Below are 20,749 nucleotides of genomic sequence, written 5' to 3' on the forward strand. Positions count from 1 at the left end.
CCTAGCGTGCCTTCGTGGTGTAACGGTAGCACGCTGGGCCGGTATTCCAGAGGTCCGTGGTTCGATTCCCGGTGAAGGCGGTTGCATATTTTTCATCTTTTTTGCTTCCAATTAATCTAATGACTCTACAAGTGGCGCCCGAACTAAAAGGATTGTGGATGATGATTCTCCGCACCCAGGATTTGGCGACCTAGTCGCCCTTTAAAAAGGGGAGTATATAAGGTATTTCTGCCACTTCCCTAGCGTGCCTTCGTGTTGTAACGGTAGCACGCTGGGCCGGTACTCCAGAGGTCCGTGGTTCGATTCCCGGCGAAGGCGGTTGCTAATTTTTCATCTCTCTGGCTTCCAAAAAATCTTAATGTCTCTACAACAGAACAATAATATTTTGTAACAAAAATTTCAATTTACAACGCATTTAAGTCTTTCGACTCTAAATCCCGCTTCGAAACTGATATCTCATTCAGGACTACCGTCCCTTTTGGGCTAATAAATATAAAATAAATAGACAGATAATAATATTAACGATAATAAATTAATAATTATAAATAAATAATTATGTAAGAATAAATAAATAGATTATAAATGAATAAATAAAAGCTTATAATATTAAAAAAATTCTTAGCATCTTAAGTTAGTTTTCTTTATTAAGCTTCTGAGAACAACATTATAATACTTTCGAAGATTGATGCATCATCATACGTTTTGAAGCCATTGTGTTGCCAATTCATACAAATAAAATGCAACAGTCGAATAAATTATTGAACAAGCTATTAAAAATGCATATTTTGCACGAGATCTCTACCCAAAAAGAAACAAAATAAGCATTTTTTGTTCGCTATGTTGCCGGTAATGTAGATATCTAACTTGTGCTGCCCATTTACACGCCCATGACCCAGTTTTTGTGTTTGCTTATTTTACTGATAGATTAGTTGTTAAACAAAGAGTGTGATATATTCAACCTATTGAACATGCCTTACTGCACATGTCCAGTTACTGAACTAACTGAATGATTGCTCGATGCACGATGTTTCAATTCCAAGATTATTCTTGATGTAATTGGATTTAAAATTTTTGCTCCGTTTTCTTTTATAAGTTTAACTATTTCTTAATACAGAAGCATGAAGTGAAAATATATTGTACACCTTTTCCAGGGGGCTGGGACATATATGTCCCGCACGTTCACTACTTTAAATGTGAATAAAAAAAATTCAATATACTATGGAGATTGAAAATTAATAAGTCTTAGCGTGCCACTGTTAAAACTCCACCGTGCCACACTGAGGAACGCTTCCCGTGGTTTGACCATCCCTGTTCTAAGATATTCCTTTCTAATTTCATAGTTTTGTTCTCAGGTAACAGTGCTATACTTGGACACAAAATAATGCGCTCTTTTATTTTACTCTAACAAAAGAGCAAGTGCATTCTTTTGTAATTCTAATTGATTGCAAATAATATATATTATCTAAGCCTTCTATAAATGCACCTCAGGTAATGTATTTATTTCACTTGACTGTAGTAGCAGTTGGAAAAAAGGCCAGTGATGAACATTACTAACAGTATGATAGAAAAATAATATTGAAAAGCATTATTACAATTGCTTAAATTATGCAAATATGAATTTCAAGTATAGCATAAATTGCTATGGAAGTTTAAATATTTTAGGCCAAAAGGGTGAGTTAGGAATAAAAAACAATTAAATGATTTACTTTGTTACTTTGATGAGTAAGACATTTTTATAATATTAAAAAATCTGATGCGTACACCACATGACTTCCTTGTACGGAATATTAAATTATACGCATTTTTTCTTGCATTTCATTTAAAATTATTGGATTGAATTAAATCTACTTAGCCGACAGCGCATAAACCACAATAGAATAAATGCATTCTTTAAAATTCATTCTATTTGTTTACCATAGCGACATTCTGGCGCTAGGTTCACTTAACAGTATTATATTTCATTCATATTATAAATCAGAATGCACAAAATTTACATCCTTTAAAGAATTATCTAATCGTTGCCACATGTTCTATTCAAATACTATAATAAAGTTAGAACGGTGTATAAAAGGAATTAAGCAAACAAAACAAAAAAAGAAACAGTTTTTCACAGACGATTGAGTATTTCTCATTCAATTAATTCAGTTCTCACTTCGCGACAAGGCAAAAATACATAAAAACTCAAAATATCTGTATTAAAAATTACGAAGTAAATCTTAAACACTTTTTCCTCGAAAAAATTCCAGAAAGGATTAAGCATGATTTAATTCGCAATAATAAAGGAGGGCGTTATCTTTGTTGTTGCGAAGCTACGTTTCTCTAGATTGGCAACAAATCCACTATCCTGCTGTTTCAAATGTAAACAAGCAGCGGCCGCCATCAAGAAAATTATTAGGCTTAGCGTCACTTAAACAACTTTAAAATTGTTGATAATTCTAAAAAATATTGGATATATATTTACTAAAGGCATAAAAACCTCAACCGGAAGATAAGAATTACATAATTCAATCATTTTAAAGCAAAAAATGTACAATTTACAAACATATAAGAGTAGAGAAACTGAGATCATTGAGCCGGGTTCTGCTTTTATTAACAAATCGGGCCTTTTCATTTCCATAGTAGCTTGACCGCCCTCTAGCTTGAAGAATGACGACTTTTATTAACAAATGACTTTTTTTCAATTTACTCTTTCTTTTGTGGATAAAAAAAGGTAATTTTAGCTGAATTAGCCATTTTCACTTATTTTCACAGTTTTGTTCTTCTAACAACTTGACTGACGCCATTTTGAGTTCTTTCCGTGTCTTTTCTCGTCTGTCACACCCTTCTGTAAAAAAAGGGGGAGACAAGAATTCCCGCCAACCTACAATCTCAGCCCACTGGCCTCTACAGATTTTATTGTTTCGCACGACGACGTCACTAGACGACAAGGAACGTTGGCTTAGGCACGGAGAGATTTTGCGCCCTTTTCCAAAAAATTTTCGAATGCTAAGGACGGAACCACTCAGGTCTGTTTATTCGTTTCTATTGTCTATGTTTTTTTTGGTCCTAATAAGACCCTGCGACGTTTGTTTTCTTACAAATTTAATTACATTTTTATTTGTTTACAGAACCATTCTTTTAATAAAATTTCCATATTCTTTAAGGTTTAAAGGACCAGCCCGTACGTTGTTGTAATATTTGACTAATAGCTGACCGCTATTTATTTTATTTTATTATCTTCTTTTATTCTTTTATTCTACTTTGATTTTGTTTTTAATTTTACATTGCCCGGAGTTGCAATAGCTTTTGAAATCTTAATGTGTATTTCAGCGGACGCGTCGGGAAAAAGGAACATAGCAGTGAAGCTCAAAAAAGGATTTATTCCAAAAAAGATATATTCGGAAATACTAATGTTCTTTTATAAAATTTTTTTCGCATTAAACAAGAGCTTCAATGGTCTGTTTCGGCGAAACGCGTAATGGTATTTAACCTAGTTCGATAATTAGTTTTTTTCCTTTGAAAAGCCAATTGAGAGTACGAGTGAGTTAATTTATCATTTTCCTCTATTTAATTATTGTATATTTTATTGTTGCATTTTGTGTCTTCATTTTAATTTTTAATTTTTAATTTTTTTATGTATTGGCATTTTATAATCTATGATTTTTGTACTTTCCTTATATATTTTTTCCGTCGATCTATTTTTCATGTGAGTTAAATTTTCACATTTCACAACGGTCAGATTAATTAATTTTTTTCGTGCATTAGCAAGTTTTCCAGCATTAGTTTTGGCTGTTTTTTCGCGTGTTTACAGTTTTTCCAGAAAAATTTCTTCTTATTTATGTAATACTGCGTTAAAAAATTTTTCGTGGAGCTACAGCTCCTGGTAACTTTTTAGCAAGATCGCTGCAATATTTCTACCTACTACTATTATCTATATATACGTTTGGTTCGGCCGATTGCAACCAAAATACGAGGTGCACATCTACATGTTATAGCAGTCCTATATACAAAATTTCAACGTTCTGAGGCTACTCGTTTTTGAGTTATGCAAGATACGTACGTATGTGATATGTACATACGTTCGTACAGACGATGCGAGATACGTACATACCTTCGTACAGACGCCACGAAAAATTCTCTTCAGAATTCATTTTAAAACAGTTTTATAATTTTTTTGGAGGAAAAGAGTCTTTTATTCTGTCCTTACGTACAGATATCACGCAAAAACATCGTTAAATTGCATTCGATAGCGGTCGAAATGGATATTTTCGTTGAAATATGCTGCCTGAAACTTTTCGTGATTACAATATTTCCTTTTTACTTCATACAAGGAAGTAAAAGTCTGATATGGACATACATGATTTTCTTCTAAGAGGGGGAATATATATATATATATATAATTGTAATTAAAGGGGAATACTGCTATTAAAATTCTATTATTTAAAATTAAAAGAATTACAATTTGAAGTTTAAATTCCAATTTACAGATTCGTTATTTTTAAAGTAATATTAATTTTTTTAAGCATCAAATAGTAAAAGTCAAATTGGTATGGAAAAATTGCCTTGGGATAAAAATTTGTTAATGATATTAAAAATGAACAACTGAACCGAAACAATATCTAATCTTCAGGGAGAAAATTAGCTCATTTCACACTCCCCTCAATCGTTCAAACATCGCGTTTCGTCCTTTCTGTGCGTACGCAAATCGAAAGTAGAAATGAAATTAATTGTAAATATTTAATTTCCAAAATTTAGCAAACTCATATGCATATCAAGAATTCCCTTACACGATGTAAATTAATTTGCGTTATTTGGAATGAAAAACCCTATCTAAATGCAGATATACTTTTAAAACAAAACTCCAATATCGAACCAATGAGATGAGTATAACATGTAAAAGTGCGAAAATAAAACGTTATAATCCAAGCACTGGAACTTTTAACAGCTTTCGGTGTCCGTCATGGTTGAGGACTGAATGTGTGCTGATGAAGATAACAAAATTAGATTTCTGCAAATTACCAGTCTTTATCTTCGCACATATCAAAAATCATCCTTTTGAAGACAAGATATTTTTTAATCATATTGAGAACACACAAATTTCCATGTACACGGTTTTTAGAACTGCGACGTAAGCATTTTGGGCAGGACAGCATAAGCAGCGCAGAGCTCTTTGGAGGGTGAAAGCTAAAAAAAGGATTGGCGTAGTTGTTTTGCAAAGAGTATTTATACCGAGTAGATGCAGAAAGTACTCTAAGCTATGATTGGCTAATTTTTAGTTTTAATTATCTTTTTCAAGTAGTGATATGTGACATGGAAAGATCTCGGATTTGGGAGAACAGATGAATTTATGGGAGGAGGGTATAAAATCTAGAATAGTTAATTTCGAGGTTGCCAAATATTCTTACAGCAGCCATTGTATCATATCTTACACACACACAGATATATATGTATATATATTTATATATGTTTGATGCGGCCGATATCAATAAAAAAAGGGGAGGTACACAAATTAGATGTTATAGCAGTGCCATATGCAAAATTTCAACGTTCCACAGCTAATCGCTTTTAAGTTATGCGAAAGACATACGTACACACATACATACAAACGTCAAGAAAAAATCCGTTTTAAATCCATTTTACAATCTTGTTTGAAAAAAGAATCCTTCGTTTAGTCTGTACGTGCAGAAGCCACGCAAAAGAATAGCGAAAAGGAATTTGGGAATGGTAAAAATGGATATTTTCGATGCAATTGAATAACTAAAACTTTTCGCGATCGTAATACTTCCTTTACTTCGTACAAGGAGGTAATAAAGATTTCAGGGCTCATCTATTTACGACAACAACAACCGATCTTTATTTGTAACTGACGAAACGTATTAATTAAAAATTAACACCCTCCAAAGCATTCAAAAAAATTATTCTGAAATTCAAAAATTTTAAATCAATTTTCCAAAAATTATTTAAATAAATATATCTTTAAAAAAACTAGCAATCAAATATTTTAAATAATCTACTATTTGAATAAGTATAGGTAATAGAAATTTTGTAAAAGTTATAGCTTTTATTTCTTTTTTATATAAATCGTAACTAGTAACTCGAAGTAAACTATATATCCTGTTACGCTCAGAAAGTGCAATAAATTGCGCCGTTTTTTTTATCTGTCATAATCTTATCTTTAAAATGCTAGTAATGGGCCTGATTTGCTTACGAACTTGATTAGGCACGGAATGGGAAAAAATACTTTGTTTTCTTTTCGAATGACATAAATATAGAACAGAACAACTTAGATCTGAATAATTGGTACAATATCTGAATGCCGAACAACTTTGTAGCGACCTTCTTTCAAGGTCACGTCTTCGGAGTTTAATGTAAGTCCAAAAGCGTGTTAAGATCTAAATGCTTGATAAAAATCTGGAAAATCTACATATTTGAGAAATCGTTTGCGAGTTGTTGCAATCTACTTCGGACACTTTTTTGACATGGTGATTCATTGGCTGCGTAAAATTCTGTCATGTAAAACATTATATAACTGTTTCTTTTTTTTCGTGTTGCAGGAAACAAGTTAAATTTACTCGTGAAAAACAAGCTGTCAGATTTTAGAATCTTAAACACAAATCTGACGTTAAATATCTGGGTAGATAAACGAATAAATGCCAAATACTTCTCGTATGGAGAGAAAAAATAGAGAGCTACAGAGAGAGGGCTATAGAAAATAAAGCAAAATAAAAAAAAATACAAAATAAAGTACAAAGAAAATGGTGCTTAATAATAAAGCTAGTAGGAATGAGTGCAACAGCAGACTGGTAGTGTACAGTCTCAATGAGACTGTAAGAAACCTTAACAAATTCTTTTGGACGACCGTTGAAATCTGAACTCTTTCAGATTTTATTTTGAATTTTTGTATTATCTTTTACTCAAACATCAAACTACCGCATTCAAAACCCTTTTACTGATAAACCATATTAAACATTTAAAGCGGCTTTCTGAGCGATAGTTAAAATCGGAACACTTTCGAATTTTTTCTTCCTTGTACGAAGTAAAAAGGAAGTATTGTAATCGCGAAAAATTTCGGGTGGCATATTTCAACGAAAATATCCATTTTGACCTCTATCGAATGCAATTTAACGATGCTTTTGCGTGACATCTGTACGTAAGGACAGACTAGAGGACTCTTTTTCTCCTAAAAAATTATAAAACTGATTTAAAATGAATTCGGATAAGATTTTTTTCGTGGCATCTGTACGTACGTACGTGCGTTCGTATGTACCTTCCTTAACTCAAAAACGAGTTCCATCAGAATGTTGAAATTTTGCGTATAGGATTGCTATCACATGTGGTTGTGCACTTCCCATTTTGTTTGCAATCGGCCGCATCAAAGGTTTATAAATATAAATGTATATATATATATATCCCTTCTGTTACTAAGTGAGCTCAGTTTCTTTATTCTGATATGTTTATAAGTTGTGCATTGCTTTCTTTAAAAATGATTGACTTATGTTGTTCTTATCTTCCGGTTAAGGTTTTTATGCCTTTAGTAAATTTGTATGCAATATTCTTAGAATTATCAACAATTTTAAAGTTGTTTAATTGCCGCTAAGCCTGTTTTTAATGCAGTTAACCTGCATGCAATAATTGTGGAGTTATCAACAATTTAAAGTTTTTTAATTGCAGCTAAGCCTAATTTTTGTTTAGCATAGCGGCTATATTTGTTTACATTTGAAACTTAGCATAAGAGTGGATTTGTTGAAAATCTGGAGAAACTAAGCTTCGCAACAACAAAGATGCCCCCTTCTTTTATTATTGCGAATTAAATTATGCTTTACTCATCTGCAATTATCATTTAAGTTATTAGCTTGTTTTTGTGTAGAAACTGTAAATTTAATTGTAATTTTTTTATTGTTTCAACTGTACTTGTTTTTTTTTTTTTTTTATGTTTTTCTATATCTTTCAATTTTTAATGAAATTATTTCGAATTTTTAGGTATTTTTGCCTCACCGCCAAAACTGAATGAATTAGAAGAGCATGCGCAATAGGTAAGCGGTGCTGAATCGTCTGTTAAAAACTGTTTCTTTTTCATTTGTTTAATCTCTTTTATACATCGTTTTAGATTTATTATGGTAATTCTTCAGATGATATAATTTTTGTGTACTCTGAGTTATAAAATGTTTGAGATGTAGCGTTGTTAAGTGATCCTAGCACCGAAGTTTCGCTATGCTAAATAAATATAGTGAACTATAAAGAGTGCATTTATTCTATTGTGGTTTATGCGCTATCGACGAAGTAGATTTGATTCAAAATTCGTTAACTGTTAATTCATTATGTTTAAATGAAATGCATGAAAACTGCGCATAATTTAATATCCCGTGCAAGGAAGTCGTGTGGTGTACACATTAGATTTTTTCCTTTAACTGCTCTACAAAATTTCGGACAGCTTCGAATCGTGATTTACATTATCATACAGTATGTGGTGCCGATATATTGATTGATCGACCTCTTTTTCTTTGTAGTATATCCCCTCAGTATGGTTACAGTGACAGTTTCGAATAACTATCTAGCCTTCACCTTAGAATTCTTCGATCCTTTGTTAGCGATATGAAGCTTCGACTTGGCAAAATGGCCTTCACTGTCCGTCAGTTCTGTTCATCGTGTCGCTGGAGAACAATGGCTACTTGCTTCTTCTTCTTCTTCTTTTTTTTCTTTTTTTTTTTTTTTTTTTTTTCATTTCTTTAAATTCCAGGCGGAAGCGATCAATTTCTTTGTGGAAAGAGAAAGGATTGATTTCTTTTCTGCCGAAAAAAAAAAGGAAAAATATATTCTGGAATGGATTCGTAGACATTTATGACTTTTGGAGGGAACTACTTTACATTTCTGCGGCATAGCAAATACTAACCTGAATTTCGATGTTATCTCATTTTATTTTACAAAAGCGTTTACATAGAGATTGATTAAAAGTCTTATTTAAAAATGGTCTAAAATAAGAACTATTGGTCAGAATGGGCGCGAAATGTTTTATGAAGACTTTTGAAATAACAGGGTTTTTTTTCCTATGAAAGAAAAGGTTATTTAAAAAAAAATTTTAAATTGCCTGTGTACCGTCAGTTACCAAATATGCAAATTACTCATATTTGAATATATGCTCATCACAAACAGTTGCCATAAAAGACTAACATTAAAAATATTTCCATTACTTATGAAAAACTTGAACTGTTCTGTTCTAGTAATTTTATAATTAAAGGTTCGTGCTTCTCTTATGAAACATAAAGATGAGCCAGTTTTCCTTGAAATGTCCTCGTTTAAGGCACTCCTTCTCTCGAGCAGACAGCCCTCCAGTGATTTGTGGTGACTTAAATAATCCTAATAATAATAATCCATCTCGTGAAATGCCTTTATCAGAATGACAACGCTTGTTTGAAAGATCTTAGAGTGCTTAGAATTCTAAAAATGCCGAAATCTGGTGCAGAGCTTTCAAATAGCTTCTGTAAAATGATTGGTAAATTTGGAGAGAATAGTTCTTTGGCCATCGAACTTGGTGAGGGAAGAAAAACAGTTAATAGCCACATAATACAAAATGTAGCTATAGCATTACGAGACGACAGCAATACTTACAGATCTTTCAGAGCCCGTAGCTCTGACCAACCTCTTTCCTCGAATATGGGACAAAATTTTGTGAAAAAGTATTTCGAAACTCAATTATCGCCTTTACTTATTTCCAGCAGCTATCATCTTACGAATGAAAGAGAAAAATCAGTTCCTTGCTTGGTCAGAAGATGAATGGCCGTCATGGACTAACGAAATTCTTTTCGGGCAACCAAAAATCCACACGTCTTTTTACGTATGGTGCCTTTTTCATTCCTAAAAGTAATTTTGTGGCGCGCATTAGGAATAAACTTTATTTTCTACTCTATCCATTTTGAGGATGTCAGCTTCGAAGGCCCTATAATATGTTCTGGCATCGACATGAACCCCTTTTGAAAAACCACGATATACCAGCAGGGTTCAGTGTCAGTATACCAGCATATCCAAGTGAAATAGTGCTCCACTGCACATTTCCAAAACCGGTGACATGGTTACTTTGGAACCACTTTAGTATTAGCAAAATAATCAGCAGCCATTTTTCCGTAGCATGTATGGTAAGTTCAAGAGACCCGAACTTATGTGATGTCTGACTGAACGTATGTGATGTCTGTCTTATGTGATGACCTGAACTTATGTGATGTCTGGGAACATCTAAAGAATGTTGGAATTTCAAAAAACAAAGTGAAATCAAACATTTCTTTTTTTATCGAATCCACAACATCTCCACAGAAATTCTGAGCTGTGTTACTTAATATTCTGTTTTGCATTTTCAACTTATTTCAGAATGCCAAAAAGCATACTGAATATTTCTTCTATCACTCGAAAATGTTTATTACGTTTTTAAATTGTAATAAGGCACCAATTATCCTCTCTTCCAAATTTTACTTCAGAATAATTTTTTAAATCCTTCTGAACAGTTGTTTCCAATTTCAGGCCAGTTTAAAATCCGAAATTTAATTATGATCCCTCTTGTTTATACAACGAAACCTTCAAAAAAGGCTACCTAAACTCCAGGAAATTTTAATCTCTTGCGGAAGTTGTGGCCTTGAGAATGTTTGCCATATATGCTTAGCTGTTTGAAACTAAATGGGTTATCACATCTAGCGACGGTCCCCGCTAAACGGAACTTTTCTGAGAAACAAGATTCTTGTAGCATTGGTTTAAACGGAAGGATTCATAGATAAAAATAGCTTCGCTGGAAGCGATTTCCCACCTAGTTACGGAAACGATGTCTAGGTTACGAGGGATATTTCGAAACTTCGCCAAAAATGTTCCGTCTGCAGCTCTGTCTCGGGTAGAGATCAACCAGTCGGACGAAAGTTTTGCTTCTGAAGGGGGCCCAGTCTGAGCGATAATCGATTACTGTTTGGCGTTCAAGTCTGTTTAGTAAGTGAAAATGGTACGCTAGCTACGTAGGTTTCGTGGAAATGTGCGGTTTCTGAGAAATGTTCCTTTAGACGTCCAGTATCACGTAGAGGAAGCATATATAATGAGGATTTAATAATAAGTTAAAATTCGCGAGAAAAGTCATTCAGAGAAAGGCACAAATGTTATTTATTTATTTATTTATTATTATTATTATTATTATTGCATAAATGCCCTCCTTCTTTTTTCCATATTATCTTTCTTGTTCTCCTCATACAGTTGCAGGAACTTCTTCAGTGCATCAGAAAAAGAATGCTTATCGATGAGCTTGCATCCTGGTATGAGTTGCTTCTTTATGGCATAACTAATATTATAAGAAACTTCATTATTCAAGATAGAACCGCCGTTAGCAATATGCTTCTTGTTCGATGTTCAAAATGACGTGCCACGGACCTGCGGAATCCAACGGTGTGCTTCGCTAAGCCCGGGAGTCAGCCGTTTCGGAGGAGATGATATTACTTCACCCCATATATATATATATGCGACTTAAGTCGCCGATAGGTTATTGGTTGCTTGCGTAACCTTACTAGCCAATGGGGTGAAGTTGCTGCGGCACAACGTTGCCGTTTCATTTGAGACGTAGACAATTTCCTGTAAAACTTGCCTTTGCTATGACCATCCATAAGTCTCAGGGACAAACGCTTAAGCGTGTTGGCATTTTTTACCTGAGCCTGCATTTGGACATGGTCAACTTTAGGCTGCCTGTTCAAGAGTTCGTGAAAGAACGGACGTAAAATTAAAAGTAATGGATGGTCCTCTGCAAGGCGAGTTTAAAAATGATGGAAAGATATACACAAGAAATATTGTGTACAAAGAAATCTTTGACATGTGAATTAACATTTCATTATTTAAATCACCTTTATTGATTGAGCTAGCGGTGGGCTCTTAAGAAATGTACCGTCAATGGTTTCTTTCATTGCACTCTACTTTAAGCAATTAAGCAAGTAGAAGGGGGAAACCCCGTGGGGCAGTAAGCAAAGGGGCGTCCTCGCCGCCTGCCCTGGGTAATTCAGTTTAAATTAGCAGACACCTTTGCACAAATCATTTTAATTACAATTTATAATATCTAGAACAGCGGTCATTTCGTATGACCGCCGGGCTTTCTAGCAAACTATATGCAAGTTATAATGACTTGAGTGGTTACTTGCGATAAATCTAGAAATCACTCCTAGGAATCAATAAAGCACTGTATAGCAGTTCAGTAATCTAAGTTACGAATACACAGTGTGAAGAGAGTTTGGGGTCACGGAGTCACCCATCCAAGTGCTGGCTTCTCAAGATGCTGCTTAAAAATGCATGTAATCACAGTAGAGTCATAATAAATGAAATGTATACATAGAAGCAGGGTTACGTCGGAAATCTTGACTTCACTAAGGATAAATGCAGCATGAAAGCGAAGGTAATTGCCTTCATTTAAAACTTCATAATGAAAGATGCTGAAATAATTCATATGTTTACAACATTAAGCACTTTCGAAAAGTCGCTTGTTAGTCTTTCTGGGGTGGTTTTGCATCGTATCTTTCTTTAAATCAGCATTCAAGATCTTGTTGCGCACAGAATATTGGGTATTTGTTATTGTTCTTAAAAACTTGTTTTGCACGCTATTTGCAATTTTTTAATATCAGAAGGTAAGCTGCAGCCCAAGCTGGAGAAGCATAAATTAAAATGGGGGCGGGTGGTGGAAGTACAGATGAGCTTTTTTTGAGAAGAATTAATTTAGAGTATTTGTCGATGATTGGCAGGAGACACGTGATAATTTTTAAAGCCTTGCTTCTGACGTATTCGATATGGTGAGTCTAAGTTAGTTTGTCGTTCAGGATGATGCCTAAGTATTTTGCCTGGGAAACAGTACACACAGGTTCATTAAATAAAAACAGATTTACCTTGGTTTTCAGGTGTCGCTTTTTACGGGGAATAAGGAGAAGTTGCTATTTTTGCCCATTGATTACACTTTTCCGGTATCCTCACCATTGTTCGATGCTATGAATGACACTCTGAAATTTCCTGATTGCATAACTGAGATTTGCTGATTTCACCGCGAAAGCGATGTCATCCACACAGCAGGCAAGTTTTGCACTATGATCAAGATGCAATCTGAGGAAGTCAGCAACGTAGAGAAAATAAAAATGGGTCCAATAACTAATCCTTTGTACACCACTTTGTATTCTTCTGGATGAAGAGAGAGCATCCCCGACGTAAGCCGTGAACATTCTGTAGGAAATAAAGGAAAAGATGAGAAGTATGAGTTCTCTGTCAAGATTAAAATCAAAGAGTTTTGCGATGAGGTCCTTATGCCAGACGCGGTGGAAAGTTTTCGCCACGTCTAGCATGAGGATTGCAACGTTTAATTTTAAGTGTAGAGCAGCACGTACAAACTCAGTAATCCGAACAAGTTGTTTTGAGGTCGAGCGATGTTGTCTAATGATATTTCGATACGTTGTTATATACTGACATTCAGCAGGATGCTATCCTTCTGCTCCTACCAGTTCTATTAGTGATCCCAAATAGGCCTGCCTTTAATCTCAAGATGAGATGTAAATGGGGGGGGAAGAAAAGAGAAATATCAAGCGCCTTGCTTCTTGATTGAAGAGCAGGTAGCTAGTAAGAAGTTGTCCAAATCCGGTCGTTTACTGTTATCACTCAATTAATGTTATCAAAATAGCGGTGGACAAACGTAATCACATTATGTGGCGCCAAATGTTCTTCTGTATAATTACATATGATTCACTAAGAGTTTGATCATTTGTATTCCTGTCGTATTTTATGTCTGATGCCACAGTACCTTTTTAAAAATTGTAAATATGTTGTTACATATGGCTTTATTGGAAAGATCAATCCAAACATATAAAAAGCTCAAGTATCACACAAGAACAATGATAAATAATAAAGAGAATAAACATTTATAAAGTAAGAATAAATGAACATGGGAACAAAAGTAAAAAGTTAAAAATTTAAACAACAAGGAAAGAAACATAAAAGACAAGGAGATCATGAAAGTTCTGACATTTCAATATAGTTTACTTATCTCACCACGTTTCTGAGACTTTTTATCTAGTTCTGGGCATATAGGAAGATACTCTGTATTCATGATGCCCGTATTGCAAATTTGGCATATACTAGATGGAGGGATGTCAATTTTATTAAGATGATGTGCCATGCAATCGATTGCATGGCACATCATCTTAAAGAGGCTGTGGCAAACTTCAGACTGCAAACAGGTCACGATCATGACCTGTTTGCAGTCTGGAGTTTGCCACAGCCTCTTTACGTGGTTTTGGACAAAACTTTATCCATGTGTCTTGAATGTTAGCACAGGATTTGCCTGTCGATTTTGCTGTCTGGTCAGATTTAAAAGTATTCATTAATTTCTCAAAAATATGCTTTTTAAGTCACTGTGGAGGAAGTGGTTTGCTATCCTGTGGCGCAAGTGTTCCTCTGTTTGATAGTCAGTCTGCCTTTTCGTAGCCGTCAATAGCTACATGTAAAGCGATCCATTGAAAAACGATTGTTTTGTTGTGTTTATAAAAAAAGTTCAAGGTTTGTCTTATTTCTGAGATAATCTGGATATCTGTGTCGTGATTTATAACTGCAGCCTGGATGGCTACTTTGGTATCGACTAGAATAACTGCTTTAGAGAAACAATCGATCTTTATATTGAGACTTTCCAGAGCCAGTGAGATTGCAAGGATCTCTGTATCAAAATTCGGCATGAAGTGGCCCACAGGAGTACATTGGGAAAAAAGCTTACTGTACGCACCAGCCCCAGTGTTGTATTGTAAATTGTAAATATAATTAATTTATTATATTTTAAAAAAATTCTGGCTATCGGTTCCAAACCTGTTGAAATATTATTTGTTGAACAGAATCTTTCATCTACTGATAACAACATACTTCTCTCACAATTTCCATTTAATGAAAATTGTGTATTAAATAACCAGATAAACCAGATAGTTCTTTTAAGTTGTCACCCAATCTAAGACCTCTTTTTTTCCTTGTTTTAACCAGAAGCATATATCTTTTATCATGCTACTTATATGGCACATGTTTATTGCTTTGATAACATCTCTGCAAATGTCTGTGATTAATTTGATGAAAAGACACAGAAGGTTCATCATGGAAGATTACTTCGTTAGATAATACAGGAAGATCCACGAAAAAATGATTGATAATTAATAAAAAAAAACTTACTTGCCGACGAACTGGTAGCGTTACCACTTTGCTCGATATCTTTCACAAACGAAAAGGCAGCCTTAATTTCGAATTTCCTGCATTAAAAGATATCGTCGTCATTACGGACAGTGGTGCGTGATTCCGATTTTACAAGAGAAAAATATGATGCGCACAGTTAGTCGGGTTAGGTGGCAACGAAAAAGATGACATAGTACGCGCTAAGAAGCACGTGAAAAGTCGTTTGAAAAAAAAATTACCACGATAATCTTTCATTCTATCAATTTTGTGTGTGTGTGTGTGTGTGTGTATGAGCAGATATAACATTAAAAAAATTTACTTTTATTTATTTAATACTTTTTAATAAGAAATTTTTTTTTCCTCTATAATCTCAGTCTTCGAATATTTTTTCACTTCGTTGGCTTTACGCTAATTACTCCACAATCACACGCTTCATTTGAGTCAATTAACAAAAGCTATTAAATGCTTGGAGATCGTTTAGAATGAAGTAGCTCGATGTGTTCACATGATGCCATGAGATGCTATAAAAAATTACTTATTAAAAAAAGCGAACTCTTTACACTTCAGTTTAAGTAACGGAATGTTTCTGATTAAAAACAAGTATTTTGAGCCCAAAAGAACTATTTGTTTCGAAACGCAATTTTGCGTTGTTTCACTTTTCATTAGAGTTTGTTGCCATTCCGCAAAATGTAAGATATTTAGCTTTCAAATTTAATCTACCTTTTACTGATGAACAAATTAAATTATCTAAAAGAAATAGATGCAGTTCTTAAGATTAATATTTTTAGCTCAAAGGGGTGTTACACCTAATGAGCTATTAATGCCAAAACGGCATTTTGCGTCGTTTCACTTTCCGCGTTGGTTCATTTTTCAAACGGTCGCCACCAAATATTATCGCTATGTATTACATTTAAAGAAACTAAATAATGAAGAATTTGCATGAATGCATGGATGTTTCTCGCACTGTGAAGAAACAACGGTACCTAAAGCCATCAAATTTTGAATAACGTAGTCCTCTAACCGAACATGGGTACTCGGAAGCCCGGATTTTGAATTTCGAATTTGTTTTATTATCTATTTCAAATTTTGTAAAACTTTTAACAAATTTTTGATTAACAAACTCAACGATTTCAAAACGAGCAATGTCAATACTGTACGGGGGGGGGGGGGGGGTAGAAAAAAAATGTATCGCCAGCGCGCGAGACTGTGTATCGGAAATTCTAAAGATATGCTGTTTTGCTGCTTTTAAATATTTTATGATATCACTGTTGTATTGAATTTTATGTGGTTTGTGAGCGAAGAACATGATAGTTAATAAATAAAGGTATTTCTCCCACTTTCCTAGCGTCCTTCGTGGTGTAGCGGTTTTGCACGCTGGGCCAATATTCCAGAGGTCCGTGGTTCGATTCCTGGCGAAGGCGTTTGCTATTTTTCATCTTTTCTGCCTCTAAAAAAAATCCCAATGGTTCTACAAGTGGCGCACGAACTAAAAGGGCTGTGGATGATGCTTCTCCGCGCCCAGGATTTGGCGACTAGGTCCCCTAAAACCCTAGTTGCCCTTTAAAAGGGGAGTATATAAGGTATTTGTCCCACTTTCCTAGCGTGCTTCGTTGTGTAGTGGTTCTGCACGCTGGGCCGGTATTCCAGAGGTCCGTGGTTCGATTCCCGGCGACGGCGTTTGCTATTTTTCATCTTTTCTGCCTCTAAAAAAAATCCTAATGACTCTTCAAGGTAACACACCAAATGTTAAAAAAAAATGCCCTTTTGAACGTAATATAAAAACCTGAAAAATTTCAGATATTTTTTTTTAAATGTTTCTATTATTATTATTGTCTTTTTGTTACCACATTTGTTATATATTTTGTAACATTTCTGTGCAACACAGCAAAATTTCATAATTTTTGTTTCAATTAGACATTTATTTCAATAACTATATTACAGAATACGAAATGTTATATAATGTTGCCATTTAAAACAAGCAATGTATTTTCTGTCTTTATTAATATTTATTTCAAAGAAAGGTATTTAATATTTTGAGATTAAATGTATTACACCTATTGTTACGCGTTTATAGGTTCGTAATGGACTAAATGCACACAAAGCTGATGATGGCTAGATAAAATTTATTTTGACAAAAAAAAAAAAAAAAAAAAAAGCACTTTACTGGAACTTTTCACAAAATTACTCATGCAACTCTCCTCATTATAACAGAGCACAATCAGCAGTTCACACTTCAAACTAATCAGAACGTTCAACACAACTCAATGCAAAGAGTATCTAAGAAGCGAAGCTCGCACGAAGATCTCAATACTCCGAACTCAACTCTGAACTGAAAAGTGAGAATTGATGCTCTCCGGCTCTGGTATCATTTCGCCAAATAGTCGCTAAGTTTGGCGACGTTTGGCGATTTCTCGCCAAATTGTTCTACAAAAATGTGTTGCTGAAGCCATCACCAGCTCTGCGCTTTCCCTCCAATTTAGCGAGAGAGCCGTTTACCTCAATGTTAAATGGATCTACCCCTGTAATCTTATTTTTCCGGTGAAGCTTCTCTCTCTTGAGGCCTATCATGTTACATTATACAAGACATACCACAATTTTATGTATAATTTCACTAAAATTATTCGCAAAATATTTTAAAATTTAAGACTTTAATATACCGATGTATAAATTATATAACATTTTTTATCATTAAATGCACCAACATAAATAATTTATTAAATATGGTAAATATGGTAATAAAGATCATAATTTTTTTTCCATTATTTTAAAGAATGATATGATTTCTAACATGAAATACAAACTAGTACTTTAACTTTGATTTTGAGCAAAACAAATAAAACAAACAGGACATCTCACTACTTACGTATTTAATTAGTGTTACTGATGAGGAAACTATAATACTAGAGTACTAAGTTAAATTGTAACTAGTACTGAAATTTAGGTTTATTTTTGATACTATGCAATGTTTTAAAAAAGGCTCTAGGTGAAACATCTTGAGGTCTATAGCAGTGGTGGCCAGACTTCATCTCAGTAATAGCCACATGGGGACTTCAGGAAAGTTCGAGAGCCGCAACTAGATTTTCCATAAGTCACATATCTATATTTCAAAAGGATGTTATCTCAAAAGAAGTGAAACAGGTTTCAAATGCAAAGAAAAGTTTGATAGTTTGTAAAAATAAATTAATTAGTTTCTTTTGGACATTGAATAGTTTTAGTTTACCATATTTCATACACAAATTTTATTTACATAAGAACCGCTATTGCCACTCCTGGTGTATAACGATTAAGTTTTTAGATCCAAGTTCTTAATGTCCGGAAGATGTGAACGCGATATCTTCCTCTTGTTTGTTCGAGTTTCATTTGGGAGGAAAATAACGGTGCACAAACTTTACATTGACGAAATGATCTTCAGATATAATTCCCTGAGGTATCTCGAACCAAATGCTATATTTTTAAGAAGTCTAACTGCCACAGCAGGTGACCAGGTTTTAACCCAACGGTAGTATGCAAACATGATTCTTCATAAACTGTTGTAATACACCAAGAATAACATGAAACTACGGAAGGATATTTTTTACTTTAACATATAATTTTAATCCTAAATATTAAAATTTCATTTACAGTAAACATCCCATGCCAACAAATTAAGGACTTCGGTAATGCCGAATTATTAAAGATACAAAATTATTGTACAAATTAAGATAATATGACAAAAACAATTTTATAAACGTTATTTAACCTATTATAAGGATATTTTAAATAGTGTTATTCTACAAATACATTTAAATGACTAAAAACATGTAGTTGATAAAGTATGGAAAGGTCATTGTTTATTATTTCTTAATCAATTTTTGGTTTAAAATCTACTGTACTGTTATTACATGAAGGATAGTTTAGACTTACAATGTCTACCTTCTTGTAAACTCATCAATGAAAAGAATATGAAGATTCATTGCTTCTCATATTCTTTTCATTGATGAGATTTCATTGATGACGTGAGATTCACATTCATTGTCTTGTGATTATTATGCTGTGAGGCGTACTTCGAGAATGGCTCGAAGAAACGTTTTGAATTGATCTCAGCAGTTTATAATTATTAATCATTAGACTATCAATATTTTGGCTTTCAAGAACAGAAATTTGCTGCATAGTATTCAATTATAATAATGATATCCGCGTGGTAAATGCTGAATACTACCGATTACTTCTGAAAGATACGCTTAATCAGGTAGCTATCTTGTCGAATATATTGAGTGCCGAATTATCGGAAGTGTCGAACAACCGGATGCTGAATTACCGGAACTTCACTGTTGTATGTTAACAAGAAAGGATGCTTGCCCAGTCCCATACACGAAGATGCACGTGGGTTATATTACAGCCAGCCATCAATATATCATTTCGTCAAGTTATTACTGCCTAAAATATATTTTGTAGAGTATATCTATAAAATAATCTATTTTTAATACGTTCCGTATTCTCAAATAATGCTCTACAAATATGAAATTGCTCAAATTATATTAACCTTATTTAATATAATAATACATGTCAGTTATTACATTAAAAAAATTTTAATTAAATTATAAAAAAGTGATTATTTTTCTGCATTAAAACATAAATATTACTGAATCATCATATAATTTTTATTAAAATAATTCTTTTTCTCTGTACTCGTATAACTTCTAAAACAATCTCACAATATTTTTATTTAAATTAATACAAATTTCTGTACAATTTAATAATGCAAAACTATTAAGATTAATTAAAAAATTCAGTCAATGCAGTATAACAATTTATTCATATAATACAAAATGTTATCAAATATTGCAGTTTTCCTACAAATTATAACATTTTTGGCTCACTGAAAACTCGTGATCTTACTCATAAGTTTCCTTTCCTATTTAAAAACGACTACTTTAAATTTATAGAAAGCAAGAGTTGAAGATAAGAAAATCCAATGAAAAATTCTGCGTATTAGCTCAAACAATTTAAACTTAGACGAAGACGCGCCCCAGTGTCGTAGTTACGGTTTTTCAGCGCCTAGAAAAAACTGAAGATTTTGCGCCTCCTACTGCTTGCCAAGAATGGAAAACATTTAACTCTAAAGTTTCTTAACATCATTTTGGCGCCCCTTGGAAGCTGCGCCCAGGGACAGATGACTCCCTTGCCTACCCTATAGCTACGTCCCTGGGGTAAATATGACGCCAAAACAATGTTTAAGTAAATATTTAGCCAATAAATAAATAAAAGTAAAAAAATAAACATATATATATAAATTTGAAATCAGATTTTTAAAATAAAGACCTTGAAGAAAGCTCTTGAAGAAATGATCATGGTTTAAAAGGAGTATTCCATTTTATGGAGGTCTGGCTAAATAAAACACACGCACGTACCCGCAGGTTAACAGAAAATATCATGAGGTTAATATTTCAGGAGTTACAATTATTGCAAGTTTAGGTAACTCCTAATATTCTTGTTAATAAAAACAGCACATTCAATTTTCATCTTATTACTTTTAATTAATAATAAATAGTAAATGCTTCTATTGTTTATATTGTAAAGCAATAGGAATATGTTACCTAAT

General features: G+C 33.6%; 1 long non-coding RNA gene across 1 annotated transcript in view; it reads left to right on the plus strand.

Moving 5' to 3' along the window:
- The window catches only part of LOC146996107 (uncharacterized), an 80,173-nt gene that overhangs the window by 2,979 nt on the left and 56,445 nt on the right, over nt 1-20,749 (plus strand). The window contains exon 2 of the long non-coding RNA XR_015041945.1: nt 7,960-8,012. This is a non-coding gene — a long non-coding RNA (uncharacterized LOC146996107). The remainder of the gene's footprint in view (nt 1-7,959; nt 8,013-20,749) is intronic.

This window comes from Stegodyphus dumicola, chromosome 7 (assembly GCF_044657685.1).
Source record: "Stegodyphus dumicola isolate Sdum_Otavi_A_Nest chromosome 7, ASM4465768v1".
Classification (NCBI taxonomy): domain Eukaryota; kingdom Metazoa; phylum Arthropoda; class Arachnida; order Araneae; family Eresidae; genus Stegodyphus; species Stegodyphus dumicola.